Genomic DNA, 18,040 nt, shown 5'->3' with positions numbered 1-18,040 from the left:
AAACTCATCACCCTTCTGAACGTCAATAACATAATCTTAAGCAAATGCATTACAGATAAGATGAAGAAAGTACTAAAAACCATAATCCATCCAGACAAACGTGCTGTGCCTGGGAGAAAAATATGGGACAGCCTAATTAATATCAGGGAGGCTAGTAATAGAGCATTACAGGAAACCAATCCATTGGGGGTTCTATCCTTAGACCTCCAAAAAGCATTTGACAGCGTATCCCATCAATATTTGTTCAAAGTCTTAGACACCATGGGATTCCCGCCACCTTTTGTACAAATGATTTCTATGCTGTACACCAATGCAACCAGCAAAATACTAGTTAACGGGCAATTTAAAACAGACATCAAAATTATGACTGACTGTACTTATAAAGCGCACTACTGCAGAGTACGCCAGGGATGCCCCTTGTCACCTGAACTTTTCATCTGTGCCCTGAAACCACTACTGGCCATGCTTATAAAAGACAAAATCATAAAAGGAGTCTTTGTTCCTGTAGTGTCGCTGACAGTGGGGTGTACCACTGCAGCACACGCCCCCTCCCACAGTTCCTCTTAGTTTGCCCCCTCAAGCGTAAGGGGACTTTGGTTCAGCCCAACTTAAGCGTTGGACACGCAGAGCGGTGAATAAAAGACCCTGGGCTCTGGGCGTGGTCAGGTTACGTGCCCGCCACTAATAGCACACGTGTGTCCTGCAGCCTCCGATTCCTAGGCCCACACCAGGACACTACACTGGCGACGAGGTGGTTGTGTGTCCGGCCCACTGCGTGCCCTGCCGCCACTGCCCACACTGCTCCTGGCTGCCCACCTCCGTTCCAGCCTACACGTGGCGCACTCCCCAGCGCCCCCTGTACTGCCGACTGCCCGCCGTGGCTCACCTCGGCGTCGCCGCCGGCCTACCTGCTGCTGCCGTCTGAGCTGACTGCCGGTGCCCCGGAGCGCCTTCGCCCTGCCTCCCAGGCCGTCCAAAGACCTCCACTGCTACGTGGCCTGGAGCGCCACTGTCAGGTACCCCAGGGTGTCTGCCCGCTGCCCCGCGGCCTCCGGCCCCCAAGCCACGTCTCTGTCCCCGGGCCCGGTGGCTCCCCGGTGGGCCCGCGCATGCGCTGTGTGCGCCCCGCACCATGTGGCTGACGCGCTACGCGGCCTGCCTGCCATTCCACACGCATCGTGCGTGTCATCGGCCCTGCCAAACCTCACGCTTCTCGCGGATCAGGGCCTGCGAGCCCTCCACTGTACCGGCAAGCCAGCTACTGTTCCTGTTCCTCGTCTGGTGGCTGCTGGGGCCTGCTGCAACTGTCTACAGCCCCCCTGCCGACCTCCCCTGCTGAGTTTCGGCCATCATGGCCAACGTACCGCCTTTGGAACCGTTCGCGGTCACTGGAACCCCCCCTTCCCAGGCTGCCCGGTGGAGGAAGTGGGTGGAGCGGCTTGAAAATTATTTCATCGCAGCGGACATTGCAGTAGCACGACGGCGCGCAATGCTGCTACACCTAGGGGCTGAAGCCATCCAAGACATCTCCAAAGACATTACGGAGGGAGACTCGCCTCACACGTATAACACCCTACGAGACGCCATCACAAGGTATTTTGAGCCGTTCGCCAGCGCGGATTACGAACGCTTCCTACTCCGCCAAGCACGCCAACTCCCAGAGGAATCCGTAGACGTATTCTACGCTCGGCTCAAGAAGTTAGCCAGCACCTGCACTCTCCCGGATGCGGAGGATGAAATTCGCGCCCAATTCATACAGGGGTGCGCCTCCCTGAAACTGCGAGAGAGGGTGCTAGAAACAGACGCCATGTCTATGCGCGACATCCTAGCCCTGGGGCGGACTAAAGAACTTTCCAAGGCCCGTGCTGCCCACATGGAACCGAAACCAGCAGTCACGGTCAAGACGGAACCCGTGTGCGCCATCAAGTCGCAACCTACAGACAACCGGACGAGGCCTCCCAGAAAAGGGCGGCCAAAGCAGGCCCAATCCACCCACGATCAAGCATGCATGTGGTGCGGAGGTGCCACTCCCCACAAAGGCGCCTGCCCAGCCAAGGCAAAATCTGCAGCGCGTGCGGCAAAGCCAATCACTTTGCGAGCGTCTGCCTCTCGTCACAAAGGAAGAAGCAGAGTGGCCCGCCCAGGAGGGTGCGACAGATGGCACCACTACCGAACACGTCAAACAGCAGCGACATGGATGATGATGAAGAAGACGCCGCGTCCGTCCATGTGGTGTGCATGCTAAATACTCTAGCAGCCACATCTTCGACCGAACCAATGTGCACCGTCCAAATGCATGGCCAAGCAGTCAGAGCCCTCATCGACACAGGCGCGACGATAAACCTCATGGCCGCCAGCGTGTACCAGTGCCTCGAAAATGCTCCCACACTTCACCCCACAAGAGTGCAAGTGTTTGCCTACGGAACCCGGCGCCCGCTGCGCCTGTGTGGAGTATTCCGGACAGTTGTGTCCCACGACTCAACGCAGCTACAGACAAAAATCTACGTATCCCAAGAAGGATCAGGGTTCCTTCTTGGTTGCAGAACAGCACGAGAGCTCGGGCTCATACACTTTGCCCTAACAGTACAAGCCCAAGGTTTGGATCATCTGGTTTCGGAACACTCCTCGCTGTTCGAGGGCATCGGATGCTCAAGAGGCCCCCCCGTCCGACTCCACATTGACCAGTCGGTGGCCCCAGTAGCCCTCCGGCACAGACGGATCGTTTTTCACCTCCGGCCCAAAGTTGAATCCGAGCTGAGGATGCTTGAACAAGCTGGCATTATTGAACGGGTGACTGGACCCACACCATGGGTATCCCCCATTGTAGTTGCAAAAAAGCCAAAGAAACCCGAGGCAGTAAGAATATGTGTGGATATGCGCCTCCCCAACCTAGCAATTGAGAGAGAGCGTCATCTGACGCAGACCATTGACGACATCATTGGGGAGCTCGCAGTGTCCAAGTGGTTTTCCAAGATGGACCTGAGGTCGGGGTACCATCAGATTCCTCTTTACCCAGACTCACGCCCGATCACGACCTTCTCCACCCACGATGGCCTGTGGAGATACACGAGACTCAACTTCGGCATTTCAAGTGCAGCCGAGGTATTTCAAAACATCATTCACAATGTCCTACAAGGCCTCGACGGAGTGCTCAATGTGAGCGATGATATTCTGGTACACGCCCCGACCGTGGAAGAACACATCAGACGCCTCCAAGCAGTATTCAACCGGCTAAAAGAGAGAGGACTAGCACTCCACAAGGACAAATGTGAATTTCTACGCAAAGACATCAGCTTCTTTGGATACAAGTTCTCCGATCAAGGAGTAGGCCCAGACCCAGAGAAAGTCAAGGACATCCACAACGCGCCAGCCCCCACATCTGTGACGGCAGTCCGCAGCTTCCTGGGTATGGTGACATACTGCGGGCGTTTCATTAAGGATCTGTCGGACCTGACAGGGCCCCTCCGCGACCTCACAAAGTCAAATACCGCCTGGACGTGGGGCCCGGAACAACAAGAGTCATTTACAAAGACTAAAGCAGCCCTGTCAGCTGACACAACCCTGGCCTACTTCAACCCGCAACACGAATCACAACTGCTAGTTCATGCCAACCCCACAGGCCTCGGGCCGTCCTGTCACAACAACAAGCATGTGGAGAGTGGGCCCCAGTGGCATACGCCAGCCGTACACTGACGCCTACCGAACAACGCTATTCGCAAATTGAAAGAGAGGCCATCGCCATTCTATGGGGGTGCCGCCATTTCCATATTTACCTCTATGGACATTCCTTCTCAGTGATCACCGATCATAAGCCCCTCATACCACTCTTCCAAGGCTCTTCCTCTCGCCCACCTCCGAGAATCGAGAAGTGGGTGCTGCAGTTGCAAGAGTTCCAGTTTACGGTGGAATACCGGCCCGGCACACGAAAACCCGCGGATTACCTATCGAGGCACGCCCGTCCAGTCACCGATGCTGAGGCAGCCGAAGCAGCAGCCACAGAAGAATACGTCCGGCTAATCGTTGAACGGTCAAGACCGCGGCCGATGTCCCTAGATGAAGTGGCGAGAGCCACCAAAAATGACGACTGCCTCCAGATTGCAATCCACGCCATAGACTCGGGCGACTGGAAGGCGCTGCAAAGCCCGGCGTCTTTTCGCACTCCAGACGCCCAGGCTGTCCTGAAGGCCCTGTATCAAGTCAGGCACGAGCTATCCATCTCAGCCGAAGGATGCCTCCTGAGAGGCCCTCGCCTTGTATTGCCCAACAGCCTCGTCCAACAAGCTGCCTTGTTGGCACACGGGTCACACCAGGGGATCGTCAAGTCTAAAAACAGACTCCGAAGCAAGTTGTGGTTCCCAGGACTCGACAAAGCCGCCGAAGTAGTCCAAAGTTGCCCAGTGTGCCTAGCGACGAGCCTACCAAACCCGCCAGCACCCGTGATCACCGAAGAAGGGCCAACGTCCCCGTGGGTACGAGTGAGCGCAGACTTCGGCAGTCTCCCCGGGGGCAAGTACATGCTCGTCGTGGTAGATGACTTCTCTCCCTACCCCGAAGTGGAAATCGTGACGTCGACAGCGGTGTCTGAAGCGATCCCTAAATTTGAAAAAATCATCGCCACCCACGGGCTCATGGATGAAGTCCGCACTGACAATGGACCCCCGTTCAATGGCAGCGAGTTTACAGAGTACCTGCAGAGCCATAGCATCAAACACAAACGGATAACACCAAGATGGCCCCAGGCCAACGGAGAGGTCGAAAGGCTAATGAGAACTTTAAACAAAACAATCCAAATTGCAATAGCCGACGGACACTGTCTGGAGCTAGCCATTTACCAATTTCTTCGAGAGTATCGCCTGACTCCACATTGCACCACAGGAGTCTCCCCAAGCTGACTCTCCTTTAACTGGGCTATCGCGGACACCATCCCACACCACCCCACTTGGGAGCTAGCCCCAACCCCCAGGAACCGGTCCATGGAACAGCGGGCCAAGAACAACCAGGAAGCGTCCCGAAGACGGAGAGCAGCAGACAGCCCAATCCAAGTCGGGGACAGGGTTCTTGTAAAGGATCGCCATCCTGGCAGGAAATTCCGTCTACCGTTTGAGCTTGACCCCTGGAGAGTAACGGAGGTCAACGGGACAATGGTCACGGCTGTCAGGAACGGAGAAGTAGTGACAAGGAACATTTCGTTTTTCAAACAAATACCCGAGAGAGTTGATGACCCGGAACCGGACGACTGGCAGCTTACCCCCCAGCGCAGACCGTCAGAACCAACTGGAACAGACACCCTGATGAGCCAGACAGGTGACATCACCCCGAGCGAGAAGGAGCCAGAGAGACCGGCAGAAGACCCCAGCGTCAACGAGACCAGAGAATCAGAAGAAACACCCCCGACTACGGCGGAAGGGCAAAGCCAAGCAAAATACAGTCTACGTCCGTGCCCCAAACCTTCCCAGAGGTATCGAGACTTTGTGGCCCAGTGCTGGCGTTGAACTGACCGAGATGGCTGACCCCGCCGAGAATAAAGTAAGACTGTTCTGTTTTATATCCTGTATGTTATGGATTTCACAGTCAATTCAGAGACTGCACCAGAGACAGTTTGGTGAACTTTGTTGAATGCAGCATGTTATAGTTGTCACGGCACACCCACTGACTATGAGAGACATTTGTGTACCATTGTATTTTCAGTTTGTTTTATCCCTAGGTAAAGGAGGAATGTAGTGTCGCTGACAGTGGGGTGTACCACTGCAGCACAGGCCCACTCCCACAGTTCCTCTTAGTTTGCCCCCTCGAGCGTAAGGGGACTTTGGTTCAGCCCAACGTAAGCGTTGGACACGCAGAGCGGTGAATAAAAGGCCCAGGGCTCTGGGCGTGGTCAGGTTACGTGCCCGCCACTAATAGCACACGTGTGTCCTGCAGCCTCTGATTCCTAGGCCCACACCAGGACACTACAGTTCCGGGGCTAATGAAAAGGTTGCCAAATTCTTAGCATACAAGGACGTCATGACAGTTCTATGTCCAGAACCTTTTTCAGCCAGGAGGGTACTTTTTCACACAAAACATTTTCGCACAAGAATCAGTATTATCTCTAAAGATTGACAAAAGTACTTGCCTCATCATATGCAATTGGAACAACCTGGCCAAACTTGACGTCACAACTACCACAAGACCAATAAAGATACTTGGGATCCTTTTTTCAAATGATACAGGTGGTCATGCAAACAGGCCCCCAGTCCAGACAAAAATAAACCAAAAGCTGGGGTAATGGAAAACAAGATCACTGTCAATGACCGGAAAAGTAATGGTAATTAAGGCCGTTATTCTTCCACTCATTTTGTATTTTGCTATGATTTACCCCCCTTCCAAACCAATGCTGAGACATTTACAGAAATGTTTATTTAACTTTTTTAGAAACTCAAAAATGGAAAAAGTAAAAAGAATCACTGTTTTCAAACACACACAAAATGGGGGGAAAGCGATGGCAAATCTGTACTTGTATATCTTCATCATCTATTTCTGCCTAAGCCTAAGCGCAGTAAAAGATGGGAGAAACTTGGCAGCAAACTTCATCAGATATGGTGCTGGAGACATTTTTTACAAATTCAAACTCCTGCCCAAAGACAATATGACTCCAGTTGCTTTTTTCCCTCACAAACATTTTGCATGTCTCCAACATTTCATCAAGATGCTTCAGCAACTACAAATAAACAGAATGTCTTCAAAACAGAAAACTACTGAAAAAATAACTGGAGAAACTGGAAGAAATGGGTGAACATTCTCTCTGAAAACCATTCGAAAGCTGTCTGGGGAAAAGTCAACCACCAAGGCATTACAAACAGCCAAAAAGACATTTCATGGCTAGCGGTAAGCAACGCCCTGCCTGTGAAAGATTTTCTGCACAAGAGAGGACTCGCACAAACAGCAACATGCCCAAGACCGAACTGTTGAGGAGGAGAAACCATCATACAATTTTTGTGGAATTGTATTTTTGCCAATACATTCAGGAAAAAATCCAGATCCTTATCAAAGGCATCACAAAACTAGACGCTGTCACATATGAGTTTATCCTATATGGCATAGGGTCCTCCCTGTCAAAAAAAAAAAGACAAATCCCTATGGAGGATTATTTGTGCAGGGAAATAAAGTTTATGGATAACAAGAAATTTGCTTATTTTTAAACATACTATGAATATGGCTATAGTTACATAGGAGTTCAGCAGGCACTACTCTAGTGCTGCACACATATCGAACAAACAATTGAATTTTGAGAAATTGAGTGCATTACTCCCCAACCATTCATTATTTTTAAACATAAACATTTAGAGGTAGATGATACCATACACATTTGCCTAGATAAAGTAATGACTTTCCATTTTTCTGACATTAAACTATTGGGCATACAAAAAGCAGAGACTATTTGGAAACACAAACAATGGGCGCAATGGGTAACTTTATTTATTGTAGGTGGGAACACTTAACATAAAAGTGTACTCACAGATTAAAAATATCTTGATGGAAAACCGCGAGGGAGGTGCCTAAGTGCATCACCTAGGCAGGTTGTACTGTACCACCCTCTGGAATTGGTTGCAATGTATCTGTACTCCTAAAAATGTATATATAAAGTATATTTTCACAAACAAACAAAAACAAATCTGTTTTTATCAGTTAATACTCCCGTTGCATCTCGGCGGGGACATACAAAATCACCCGAGTGCAGCGTGGTCAAGAGAACGTTGCCCAAAATAGCCACAGCATTTTTCTGTTTCCCGCCATTCCATCCCTGAGACTATTGCCTAATAGGTTCCCTTCCCAATAAACATTCAAATCTCTCCTCGACTGAGTTTTGGTTCACCTCTTCTTCAAAAATGAGTGGCAGGCAAGGGGTCACCTCATCCCACAGAGACTTTTTTGGGGAACATTGAAAGTTTACTTGTGTTGGCCCATGCAGGGCTCAGACATAGAGGGCTCATTTTTCGGAGCCAAAATGTTGCCCTAAGCAAAGTGTAACAAGCAAAGTAAAGAGATGGCAAATCCCAAGCTCCAGTACGGGGAGATTGCCATATAGATAGAAATAGATGAAGAGTATAGAGGCATCAAGGATTTAGAATATGTGGTCTAAGAAATACTGGAAAACGTTTTTAAATGTACAGCTAAAGATCTGAAATGTGTGCAACAAAACAAAGACTAGGTGTTTTTTTAAGTCATTTTTTTCACAGAGTTAAAATATGATTTTTTTTTTACAAGGTGTGTCAATCAAGTGTGCACATTAAAACCTCAAAGGTGTTAAAATTACTGCTATGGCGGCAGCAGCATAAGAGGGGCCAGTGACTGTTCATATGTACAATGCTCATTTATCTACATGGGAAATTGAAAGCTTTTTAAACAGGTTTTGCGCAAAGGTGAGGGGGTATATTACATAGGAATAAGTTTGGGATTTGGAATGGTAACAGAAAGCTTTTAGTGGTACTTAAACCAAACCCTGCAGGGGAAGAGACCCACCTCCCACAAACTTTTGCGTTAGGCCCAAATAGAGGCTATCTAAATTACCAAAGCAAACTACAATACTGTAGGTACTGTCTACGTTTTAGCCACCCTAAAGAAAAATTTACAAATGAGGGTTGCAAGTTCTGTGGGGACATAGGCCACAAACACACTGAATGTAATGCCCCCAAATCTTGTAACCTCTGTGGATCCACAGAGCACCTGTATAAAGCATGTCCAAAGCAAATGTTCTCCTACACCGCATCTGCAGCTGCAAACCCCCCCAAAGCAGGAGATAGCAAATCCAACGCTGCAGCTCTGGCATCAGTGTTTTTCAAGACAGTTAGCACTGGAGGCACCGGGGAAACCCCCAACACAAATAAGCAAGTGACACAGGGAGCTTCTACCCCTACCCGTACCCCAATAACAGGACAGAACCAAACAAGAGAAAGTACACAGGTAGTAGAGGAAACTCAAAAGCTAGAAACAGTAGAAAGTGAAAAGAAAGTTAAAAGGCTGTCAGAGATAGACTCATAAGTGGAAGACAGGGAAATGGATTCAGACTGTCTTCTTATTCCTACAAACATATATAACATCCTCAAAGAAGCCAAAGACAGGACACAGGAAAAGAGGGAAAGAGAAGAGCAGTCATCCACAGAGGAGGAAACACAAACCACTGAGGGCCAGATGCAGATGTTTAAAAAAAAAGAATAAAACCAAAAAGAAAGCGGCGGTTCCAAGTGGTCCAGCTAAAACAGACCAGAAGGAAAGCAGAAAGAAAACCCAACCAAAAGAGAACTTCTCAGGGTCCAGGTATAGTGTACTAGGGGATCTCTCAGACTCGGGAGACTTAGGGTTCAGCATATTCACACAGGAGGTTGGAGGAACCTCTCAGAAAGACCTTTTTCTACAAACATATTTAAGGGGGGGGCAGAAGAAATTGGCGGGCAAGAAACACAAACTAATGAGAGTAATCAACAGATTTGTGAAAGCATTTGGTCGCCTCTGAGTTTGGAAAATGTTACAGTATAACATGTTTTGTGTATCATGCAAAGTAATAATTAGTACAAATATAATGTTTAATATTCTGTCATGGAATGCCGAGGAATGGGCAAACAAGAAAAAAGAGCTACAGTCTTTGAGCTCTGCAAATTACAAAAAGGAGACATTATATGTTTGTAAGACTCCGCGATTCCCCATTCAACAGACTACAGTTACATCTCCAAATACTGGGAAGAAGATCCCTTCAAATGGTCTGGGGGAGGAAACAAGAATGCTAGATTAGGCATCCTCATAAAAAACAAAGACATGTCAATTATAGACAACAGGCATGGCTGTGATAAGTCACCATATCATACAGAAATGTCACCTTTAAAGTTTGTAATATTTATGCACCAACTGATAAGCATGATAAAATGATCCTGTTTGAAATGCTCACCCTTTTTATTGCAGGGGCAACACCAATTCTGTTAGCAGAGGATTTCAACTGTATTATAAACCCCGCTGACAGATACGAGAAAAACAATTGCTACAAACTAGATAAATCTGCAAAGTGCTTAAATAACGTGTACTGACATTCAACTGTCAGGTACAGGGGCACAAGCAGGGCAAAAACAAAGGTTCACCTGGGAGGCAGAAACTGGCATAGTCAAGTCACGGATTGATTTTATCTTTAACTCCAAAAATGTTAAGACCGGGAGATATGAGACAAGTGAAAATGGCATTTCAGATCACAAAATTATGAAATCAACATTTGAAATACCAAACATGTGCCGAATGGGAAGGGATGTGTGGAAAATAAACACTTTGTTATAACAAGACAAAAATGTATGTAAAAATTACAGTGTTATGTACAACACCTTAAAGTGAAGAAAGAAAAGCTTCCCATCCATAGCAGATTGGTGGGAAGAAGTAAAAAAAAACAAAAAAAATCCAACATAGACTCATCATGGAAGTAGAAGAGGAAAGAGAACAGACAAAAACAGAATTAAAAAAATGGTAAAACAACGAGGGAAAAAACACATCTATAATTCAAGGTTAAAAATCCTTGAGGAAGATGAAAAATGCTCAAGGTTTTTCTTCAAAAAAGCACAGCAAGTGCAAAATGTAATGCATGGATTGAAGGACACATGGGCAGAAACAAAAGTGCACAAAGAATGTGGCAAAAATAACAACGGCCTTCTTTTCCCAACTGTACAAAAAAGTGCCATCAGACACAGATGCATGTGAGGATTTCTTATGATCCTTGCAGAACTCTTTATCCAAAGCAGAACAAGACTTTCTAACCACCCCAATTTCAGGAGAAGAACTCTTCCAAATCATTCAAGAGGCACCAAAAGAATCTACCCCTAGGCAAGACGGCCTTCCATGGGAGTTCCTCACAGCCTTCTGGGGGCTTATTGCAAAGGATTTTGTGGGCCTGTTGGGAGAATGCTTAGGAGAACATGTTTTACCCCCTCTTTTCCGCAGAGCATAAGCAAACTGTTGGAAAAGAAAAGGGGCAAGCTGGACATCAACAATTGGAGGCCAATCACCCTCTTGAATGTGGACAGCAAAATCCTGAGCAAAGTCCTGGCAGGAAGATGGAGACCAAACATGTGCGGTCCCAGGAAGGAAAATATGGGACAGCCTGACCATTCTTAGGGACACATTATGGTTGGCAAAGGACAGAGGGAACCGACTGGCTATTTTGGCCCTGGATTTCCAGAAAGTCTTTGACTCCCTAAGCCATGAATAACTTTTTTAAGTTCTCAGGAAAAAGGGATTCCCAGAAAGCTTCATCAAAACTATATGTGTACTGTACACAGGATGTCAAAGCCAGGTCCTCATAAATGGCACACTGTCAGAAAGGTTCTGCATAGAATCAGAGGTCAGACATGGATGCCCCTTATCTCCAGCGCTCTTTGTCTGTGCAATCAAACCTCTCTTATGTGCCATCCGAAAAGACAAGTGCATAACTGGACCTCTAGCACTGGGCGGCAAAGGCAACCAGGTAAAATGTATGGACAATGTCACTATTGTATGCAACAATCCAAGATCCATAAAAATAATTTTCCTCATAACACAACTCTTTTCCCTAGCAGCTGGACTACATTTGAACGTGGAGAAAACACACTGCATGACAGTGGGAAAATGGGACAACCTGCCTCAGCTCCCAGTCAAACCCTCCAAAGATCCTGTGAAAATTATACTAGGATTTTTATTCTCCCAAGAGATGAAGGGAGAAATAAACTGGGAGAAAATCCAGACAAAGCTAAAACAGAAAATGGCGCTCTGGACGACAAGAACACTTTCTCTATAAGGGAAAGACCTGGTTCTGAAAGCTGTATGTCTGCCAATCCTGCTGTTTATTGCTATGATTTCCACCCCTCCCCCCCCACTCATAGGTGGACATAAGTGACACAGACTTTTTTGCAAACTTTTTCTGGGGATCAAGAATGGAAAAACTAAAAAGAGACACGGTCTTCAACCAACACATGAAGGGAGGTAAAGAACTACCAAACCTCCATGACTTCCTGCTTTCGCACTTTGTAAAATACGGACTAGAAAACATAAAGAAGGACTCAAATGTGGCAGCCTATACACTGTTTGCCACAAGTTTCATTCTGTCAAGATTTGGAATATGTAAACTGGACAAGAAGCCGCCCTTGCGTACAAAGGCATCAAAACCTTCTTGAAGAGGCTGGAAGAGTGGCAAATCCATGCTAAGGACAACATACCCCAGATAGACTTAAGCAAAGAACTGAAGGAAACGGACTCTGTGACAATAATCGCCAACCTGTCAGAGAAGCAGTCAGAAAAAATATGGGAGATGGTGAACCATAAAGCCTTGACGAACTCCCAGAAAGACTTGGCATGGATGAAGGTCTCCAGATGCCTACCAGGGAAATAATTCCAATATGCGAGGAAGCTGGCCAAAACAGCAAGATGTCCAACACCAGGCTGTGCGGCAGGTGAATCCATGATGCACTTCATCTGGAACTGTGGTGAGGCACAAAGCATGTGGAGGGCCATGGGACAACTCATGAAAGAACTAACAGGACAGTCATCACTGTCCTATGAACTCATTCTCTATGGGCTAGGTATGAATTGCAATATAAATAAAGAAAGAACACTATGGAGAATAATAAAATGTGTTAAAGAGGCAATGTGGGAAAACAGAAACCTATCCTTGTACAAACATCAAGTAATCACTGAAAAAGAAGGCCAAAAACTCATTCTCAATAAAATGTTCTCTTACATGTGTATAGATACCCATAGATTTGGGCACGAATGGGCAACGGAAACCTGGAAAATACAAAATTGGTCTGGATGGGTTCAATGAATAATCTCGATAGAAAACCACCAAAGTTAGCCTGCATGCTTATCTTTGAGAACGGTTAAATGTACAGCACCCAAATATAAGGGATTGCTTAAAATGTAAACCTGACAAATAATTTTAAATACAGTATATTTTTACAAAACAAAATCTGTTCTTATCAGATTTTTGGAACAGGGAGATGGAATAGGAGCTTGATCTGTCCACTCCACGCATCAACCTGGTATTGCAGTACCTCCAGGAATGGTGCACTTCCCCACCCGGGGAAAACAATGCTGTTGAAAAATAGACGAGAAAACTAAGTAGCGCTTCACTATCAAACCCTGTAAAGTGGCGCTACAGTGTTTGCGTGTGAATAAAAGCAAACTGGTCACTGTGTCTTGCCTTAATTATGTATGTATTTTACTTAATTGCCACTTTGCGGCCACCCGGCCGTGCGTTATTTATTTATTTTTTTTACTTTTTTTTTCTTCTATTTTTTCCCTTCTCCGTCCAGACGCTGCACTTTGAAAAGAGACAAACGCGGGAAAAAGACTGTTTTTGCAGCAGCAGAGTTTCATTGGTTTTTGGATCCATTTCACTAGGGAACGAATGGAGGAAGGTTCTCAGCAAGTCAGGAGGATGGATGGAGGGAGAGAGGGAGGCAGGGAGGGAGGCAGGCAGGCAGGCATGCATGCAGAGAAGTGGGCACTGCCCTTGGCTTCTCTGAGCAGGAAGAAAAATACAGAGTCCTTTTCCTTCTCTGCCCGCCCCGAACGGCCAAGCCTTATCTATAGGCCTCAGGCTGCAGGGGAGCAGTGTCCTGGGCAAGCGAGGGCGAGGGTCCGGTCACTTCCGGTTAGGGAGCTGTCCAGGGCTTCCTGGCCTGATTCCCAGCCTCCCCTGGCTGCCAGGCTTTCCGGCCAGCCGGCTGGAAGCAGTGCGCAGGAAGGGGCGGGGCATGCAAATACTAGAAAGAGGACAACGTGAATATGCAAAGTGACGCCTAATGAGTCGACAGCCGAGGAGGACTCTGGGAGCCGGGGGAAGGCCTGAGGTTGGGGCCTCCTTTCCACCCGCACATGCTGAGCTCTTGCCGGGAGTCAGAAAAAGAGGCGAAAGGGCGGCCAGCGACGGTGCGAGGGAAGACCCCGGTCCGGGTCAGCCAGGTAATTGCTTCGGGAGGCGTTAATTCTATGTCAGGACAGGAGGCTCCGATTATGCTTTTCTCATTTCTTTAATGAAATGCTCAGCAGTCAATAAGATAACCAAAAAACTACATTTCCCATGAACACTAGGGAATAACCATAGAGTCTACAGTATAAAAGGTCCCAATGTTAGTTCTTCTTCCTCTTTCTTTGCTGCTCCGCAGCCAGTTAAGGGCCTTTACCAGTATTTGCATGTCTTTACTGTTTGCTCGTTTATTGATTGAGTGTATTTACCTTAATTGAGCTATCGCTTTGGCGTTTGCAGCGCGCTGTGTTGCGCATTGTTGGAGCACTCCGGCTCCGGTTCCGTTGCCGTTTTTTCTTCGCGTTCCGCCCGTTCTAGCGGCGTGTTCGTAGTGGGAGCGTGTGTTCACCTCCCTGTGCCTGGGCGCCTGTGTGTTGCCTTGTCTCTGTGTGGAGCGGGAGAAGGGGTTGCCGGCTCGTGCGGGGGGCGCGAGCGCTCTAGAGCCGTGTCTACACAGGCGGCACTGTCGCGCATGCGCATTTGCCACATTTCCGGTTTTGTGTCATTCCTCACAGCGCCGGTTGAGAGAAAGGTCATTTCAATGCCCACGCCCACAGCCTGTGCAGTTCCACCCCGTTTGATGTTGGAGTTCAGTGAGAGCTTCGGTAGTTACTTTGTTGCATAGGCTTTGCCTAGAGTGTGTTTGGTCTTGGCAGGCTTATCTCCCTCCACGTTCTACTTTGTTCGGAGTCAGGTTTGTGTCTGCTCTTTTGGCCTGCTTTGGGGTTCTCACACTCCCCCTGCATTGTGTCTTTGGCACTCTATATTTCTTAAAGTCATCTTGTGGGCTCTGAATTGCTACACTTGTGTATCATGGCGGAATATTATGACGCTGAAGAGGACTATTATTATGGGGATGAGGATGATGGTTCTTTGGTGGAGGAATTGGACAAAGGTGTCCAACAGTCTGTCAATAAGGCGCTCGTACGCGCCATTATTCCTCTCAAGCGTCACCTGAACAAATATGCGCAACAACAAGGTTGGTTGCCTGCGGCGAAGAAGTCCACCAAGTCTCCTGTCAATCCCCACAGTTCTCATTTCCAGAAACTGGCGAAAACTTTGGCGAATGAGGCTTCCAAGTCTTTTGCGCCTCAGGATACCGACGACGCTGAAAACGTCCATACTTCCGCTTCTTCGGAGCATGATTCTCCCTCGCCAAGAAAATGTGTCTGCAAGAAACATTTTGTTGACACTCCTGAGCGTCCCCCGGTGTTGAACTTTGAGCCCGCCGATATCCTCCATCCTAATTCCTCCTCTTGGTTACCTTCGCCAGCAGTCGCCGCTTACATTCAGGCTCACATCCGTCAGCCGTTTGATGCCAGTGTCAGAGCCAGGCTCCGCTTGGAATGTCCACGGCCGGATCTCGCGGATCATATAGCGGATACGCCAGAGGTCGATCCCATGATGGTCACCTATTTAAAGAAATACGCTAAGGACCCTAAAAAGGGCCTGGACCGATATTGGAGGTCTTGCCAAGACAAACTGCTTTATATGCTTGGTCCACTGACCAAAATTCTTGATCTTGGGTTCCAGGCTAAAGAGGCCTCGGCTCTTGTGGACCCTGATGAGTTGATAGAATGGGCTCAGAGAGCAGTCTGTCAGTTGGGTAACACCAATTGTGCTATTTCTTCGGAAAGGCTGAGGTTCTGTGACAATTGTAAGTGGTGTTTTCGACTCGCCCGAATATGGTCGAGTCTGGTATCTATGAACCGCAAATGACGAGTTTAGTGAGTGTACGCGTTTTCGCTGTGCTAACCTAAACCGTTCGTCTGTTTCGTGGGTTTCTTCATCTGAACCCACGGGTTCCATTTTAGATACGGCATCCATTTTGTTTCTTGCCCTCAAGTAGCCAGCGAACGGACACTGTCCGCTTCGTGACCCTGGGATTCCCCAACTCTTGCGAAAGACACGTGCTCCTTTGAGGGTGTCTTTTATGATGAGGGGGATGACACTGCAAGGCAGATGTCACCGCTCGAGGCTCATCTTGCCGTCCCGGTCTATTGTCTCAGTTGTGCATTCATTAGGCACGTCTTCTTTGATCCCTGCAATCGTGTTTCCGATATCACCCCCTTACACTCTTTTCAATCTGTTGACTATCTTTGTCTTCCTCTGCACCTGTTTCTGACTCTTCCTTAACTCGTTTACTGCCGGAATGGAATGCACTAATTGTGGGAAGATGTACTTTTACAGTTGGGAACCGGCGATGCTACTGTAATTATGTTCCGGACCCTGAATACATGAAAGCGACCCCCTATGAAATTTACTGTGGGAACCGGGTTGTAACCTTTTGTTTGCCATGTTGTTCTATGACGAAAAACTGTATAAAAGGAGCGATCCACAGATACAATTTGAAGCAGTCGCCTAGAACCTACATGCTATGTACTTCTTGTGACTTCTGTGTTCCCTGCAGTAAATAAACCTTGAATCTTTGACGCCGAAGGAAGTGTCCCGTGTCTCTGTCATTTGTACGCCGGAACAGGTAACCCACAAAGGTTTCAGGAGTTGTTCCCTGGCACCGCTGGGTCTTAGAAAAACCCAGTCCTTCAGTTGGCACCCAACGTGGGGCGGCATCAGCGGTACCGGTCCAAAGCCCGACGATCGTGAGGAACTTCGTGTGAAATCTCCGAGGGAAGGTGCACCCCGCTTCATCGATCCTGTTGTCGAAACAAGTGGCCCGAAGACTTTTCCCGCAAAGATCCCCGCCTCCTGACGGCTGCGACGGACTGATGCCCTGACTGTCTACCTGTTTTGGCGCCTGGCGTAGACCTTGGTACAGCGAACGATTGACGGGCCTTCCTGGTGACGCCATTGTTCTTTGAGTTAAGTATTTGTGGGTCGCTCCCAGAATTCTTAGTTGTTGTGGGTGCTTAGTTGTTGCATGGTTCCATTGCATTTGTGGTTCTTCGTATTTTGTTCTTAGTTGTTCTATTTGACGACTGCAGTCGCCAAAAACCGAGGGTTTTTGCATTTTGCGGGGACATTATAATCCAATAACTCTTGACGTTTGTGGAACTCGGTTAGTGTGCACGATGCCTGGCCGTAGTACTTTGTTTAGCTGCTTTAGAGGTTGTGGTGCGGATTCCCGATTGGAGGACTCATGTCCGATACCTCCAGTTGGAACTCCAATCTATGAATTATATAGTCGCCATGGTGTGGGTCCTATCACATTTAATGATTGCTGGGTCCGCTACACTAAAGATGATGGTGTCCTTAGTTGGCCACCTCATGGTAGTTTTGAGACCCCAATTTTAGATAATCTTGAAGCTAAATTGTTTCAAAGGAAAGCAAGGCCGGCCATGTTTGATTCCTTTCGGTTATGGCGTAAAGAAGCCAAGCAGAAAGAAATCAAACAGCTTAAACGTAATAAGAGAGAAGGTATCGTTACAACGATGAGAAATGCAGAGCAGTTTCAGCGAGATAAAGAAGAGAAGGAAAAGGACATTTTTGATAGATTACAACGTATGACAGTGGATAAATGTTATCCCGCTTTACCGACGGGTACTGAGAAGAAGGGAGAGGAAGCAATAGAGGACCCTTTGTTGTCCTATCTGCTGAAGTTGCCACCTTCATACGCGCAAGATACCACAGCCCCTGTGGTTCCTCCTGTTCCTCAACCTGTTGTTCCGGCAGCTGTTCATCAGCCTGTCGCTGGTCCGGTCCTTGCGAATCCTTCTGTCCCTATTCTTCTACCTGCTACTGTCCCTACTGCTCCACCGTCTATACCTTCTCAAGCTGTTGTTTCCGCTACTTCTACTCTTATGGCTACTCCTACTGCTCCTGTATTCAGCTCCCATGTTGTTGCTCCTGTACTTTACTCCTCTTCTCCGTCTGTTCGAAGACGCATTCCTAATGCTGCTGCTAATCTTTATTCTCCTTTTGGACCGCTTCTTGGGTCTGATGATTCTGATGTTTCCCAACGACGAAGTCAGCTTCCTGGCGGTAGGGAACGTGATACGCTAATTAAAATGGCGCAAAATTGAATTAGGTATCCCCTTAAAAATCCCCCGCGCATAGTTGTTGAGACTTTCT

At 47.9% G+C, this 18,040-nt stretch overlaps 1 pseudogene; it reads left to right on the top strand.

The window, feature by feature from the left end:
- The first annotated feature begins 12,930 nt into the window (after window positions 1-12,930).
- LOC147707180 (U2 spliceosomal RNA) lies at window positions 12,931-13,056 on the top strand (annotated as a pseudogene).
- The last annotated feature ends 4,984 nt before the right edge of the window (window positions 13,057-18,040 follow it).

The sequence above is a fragment of the Lissotriton vulgaris genome, chromosome 6 (genome assembly GCF_964263255.1).
Source record: "Lissotriton vulgaris chromosome 6, aLisVul1.2, whole genome shotgun sequence".
NCBI lineage: Eukaryota > Metazoa > Chordata > Amphibia > Caudata > Salamandridae > Lissotriton > Lissotriton vulgaris.
This window is presented reverse-complemented; position numbering and strand designations above follow the sequence as displayed.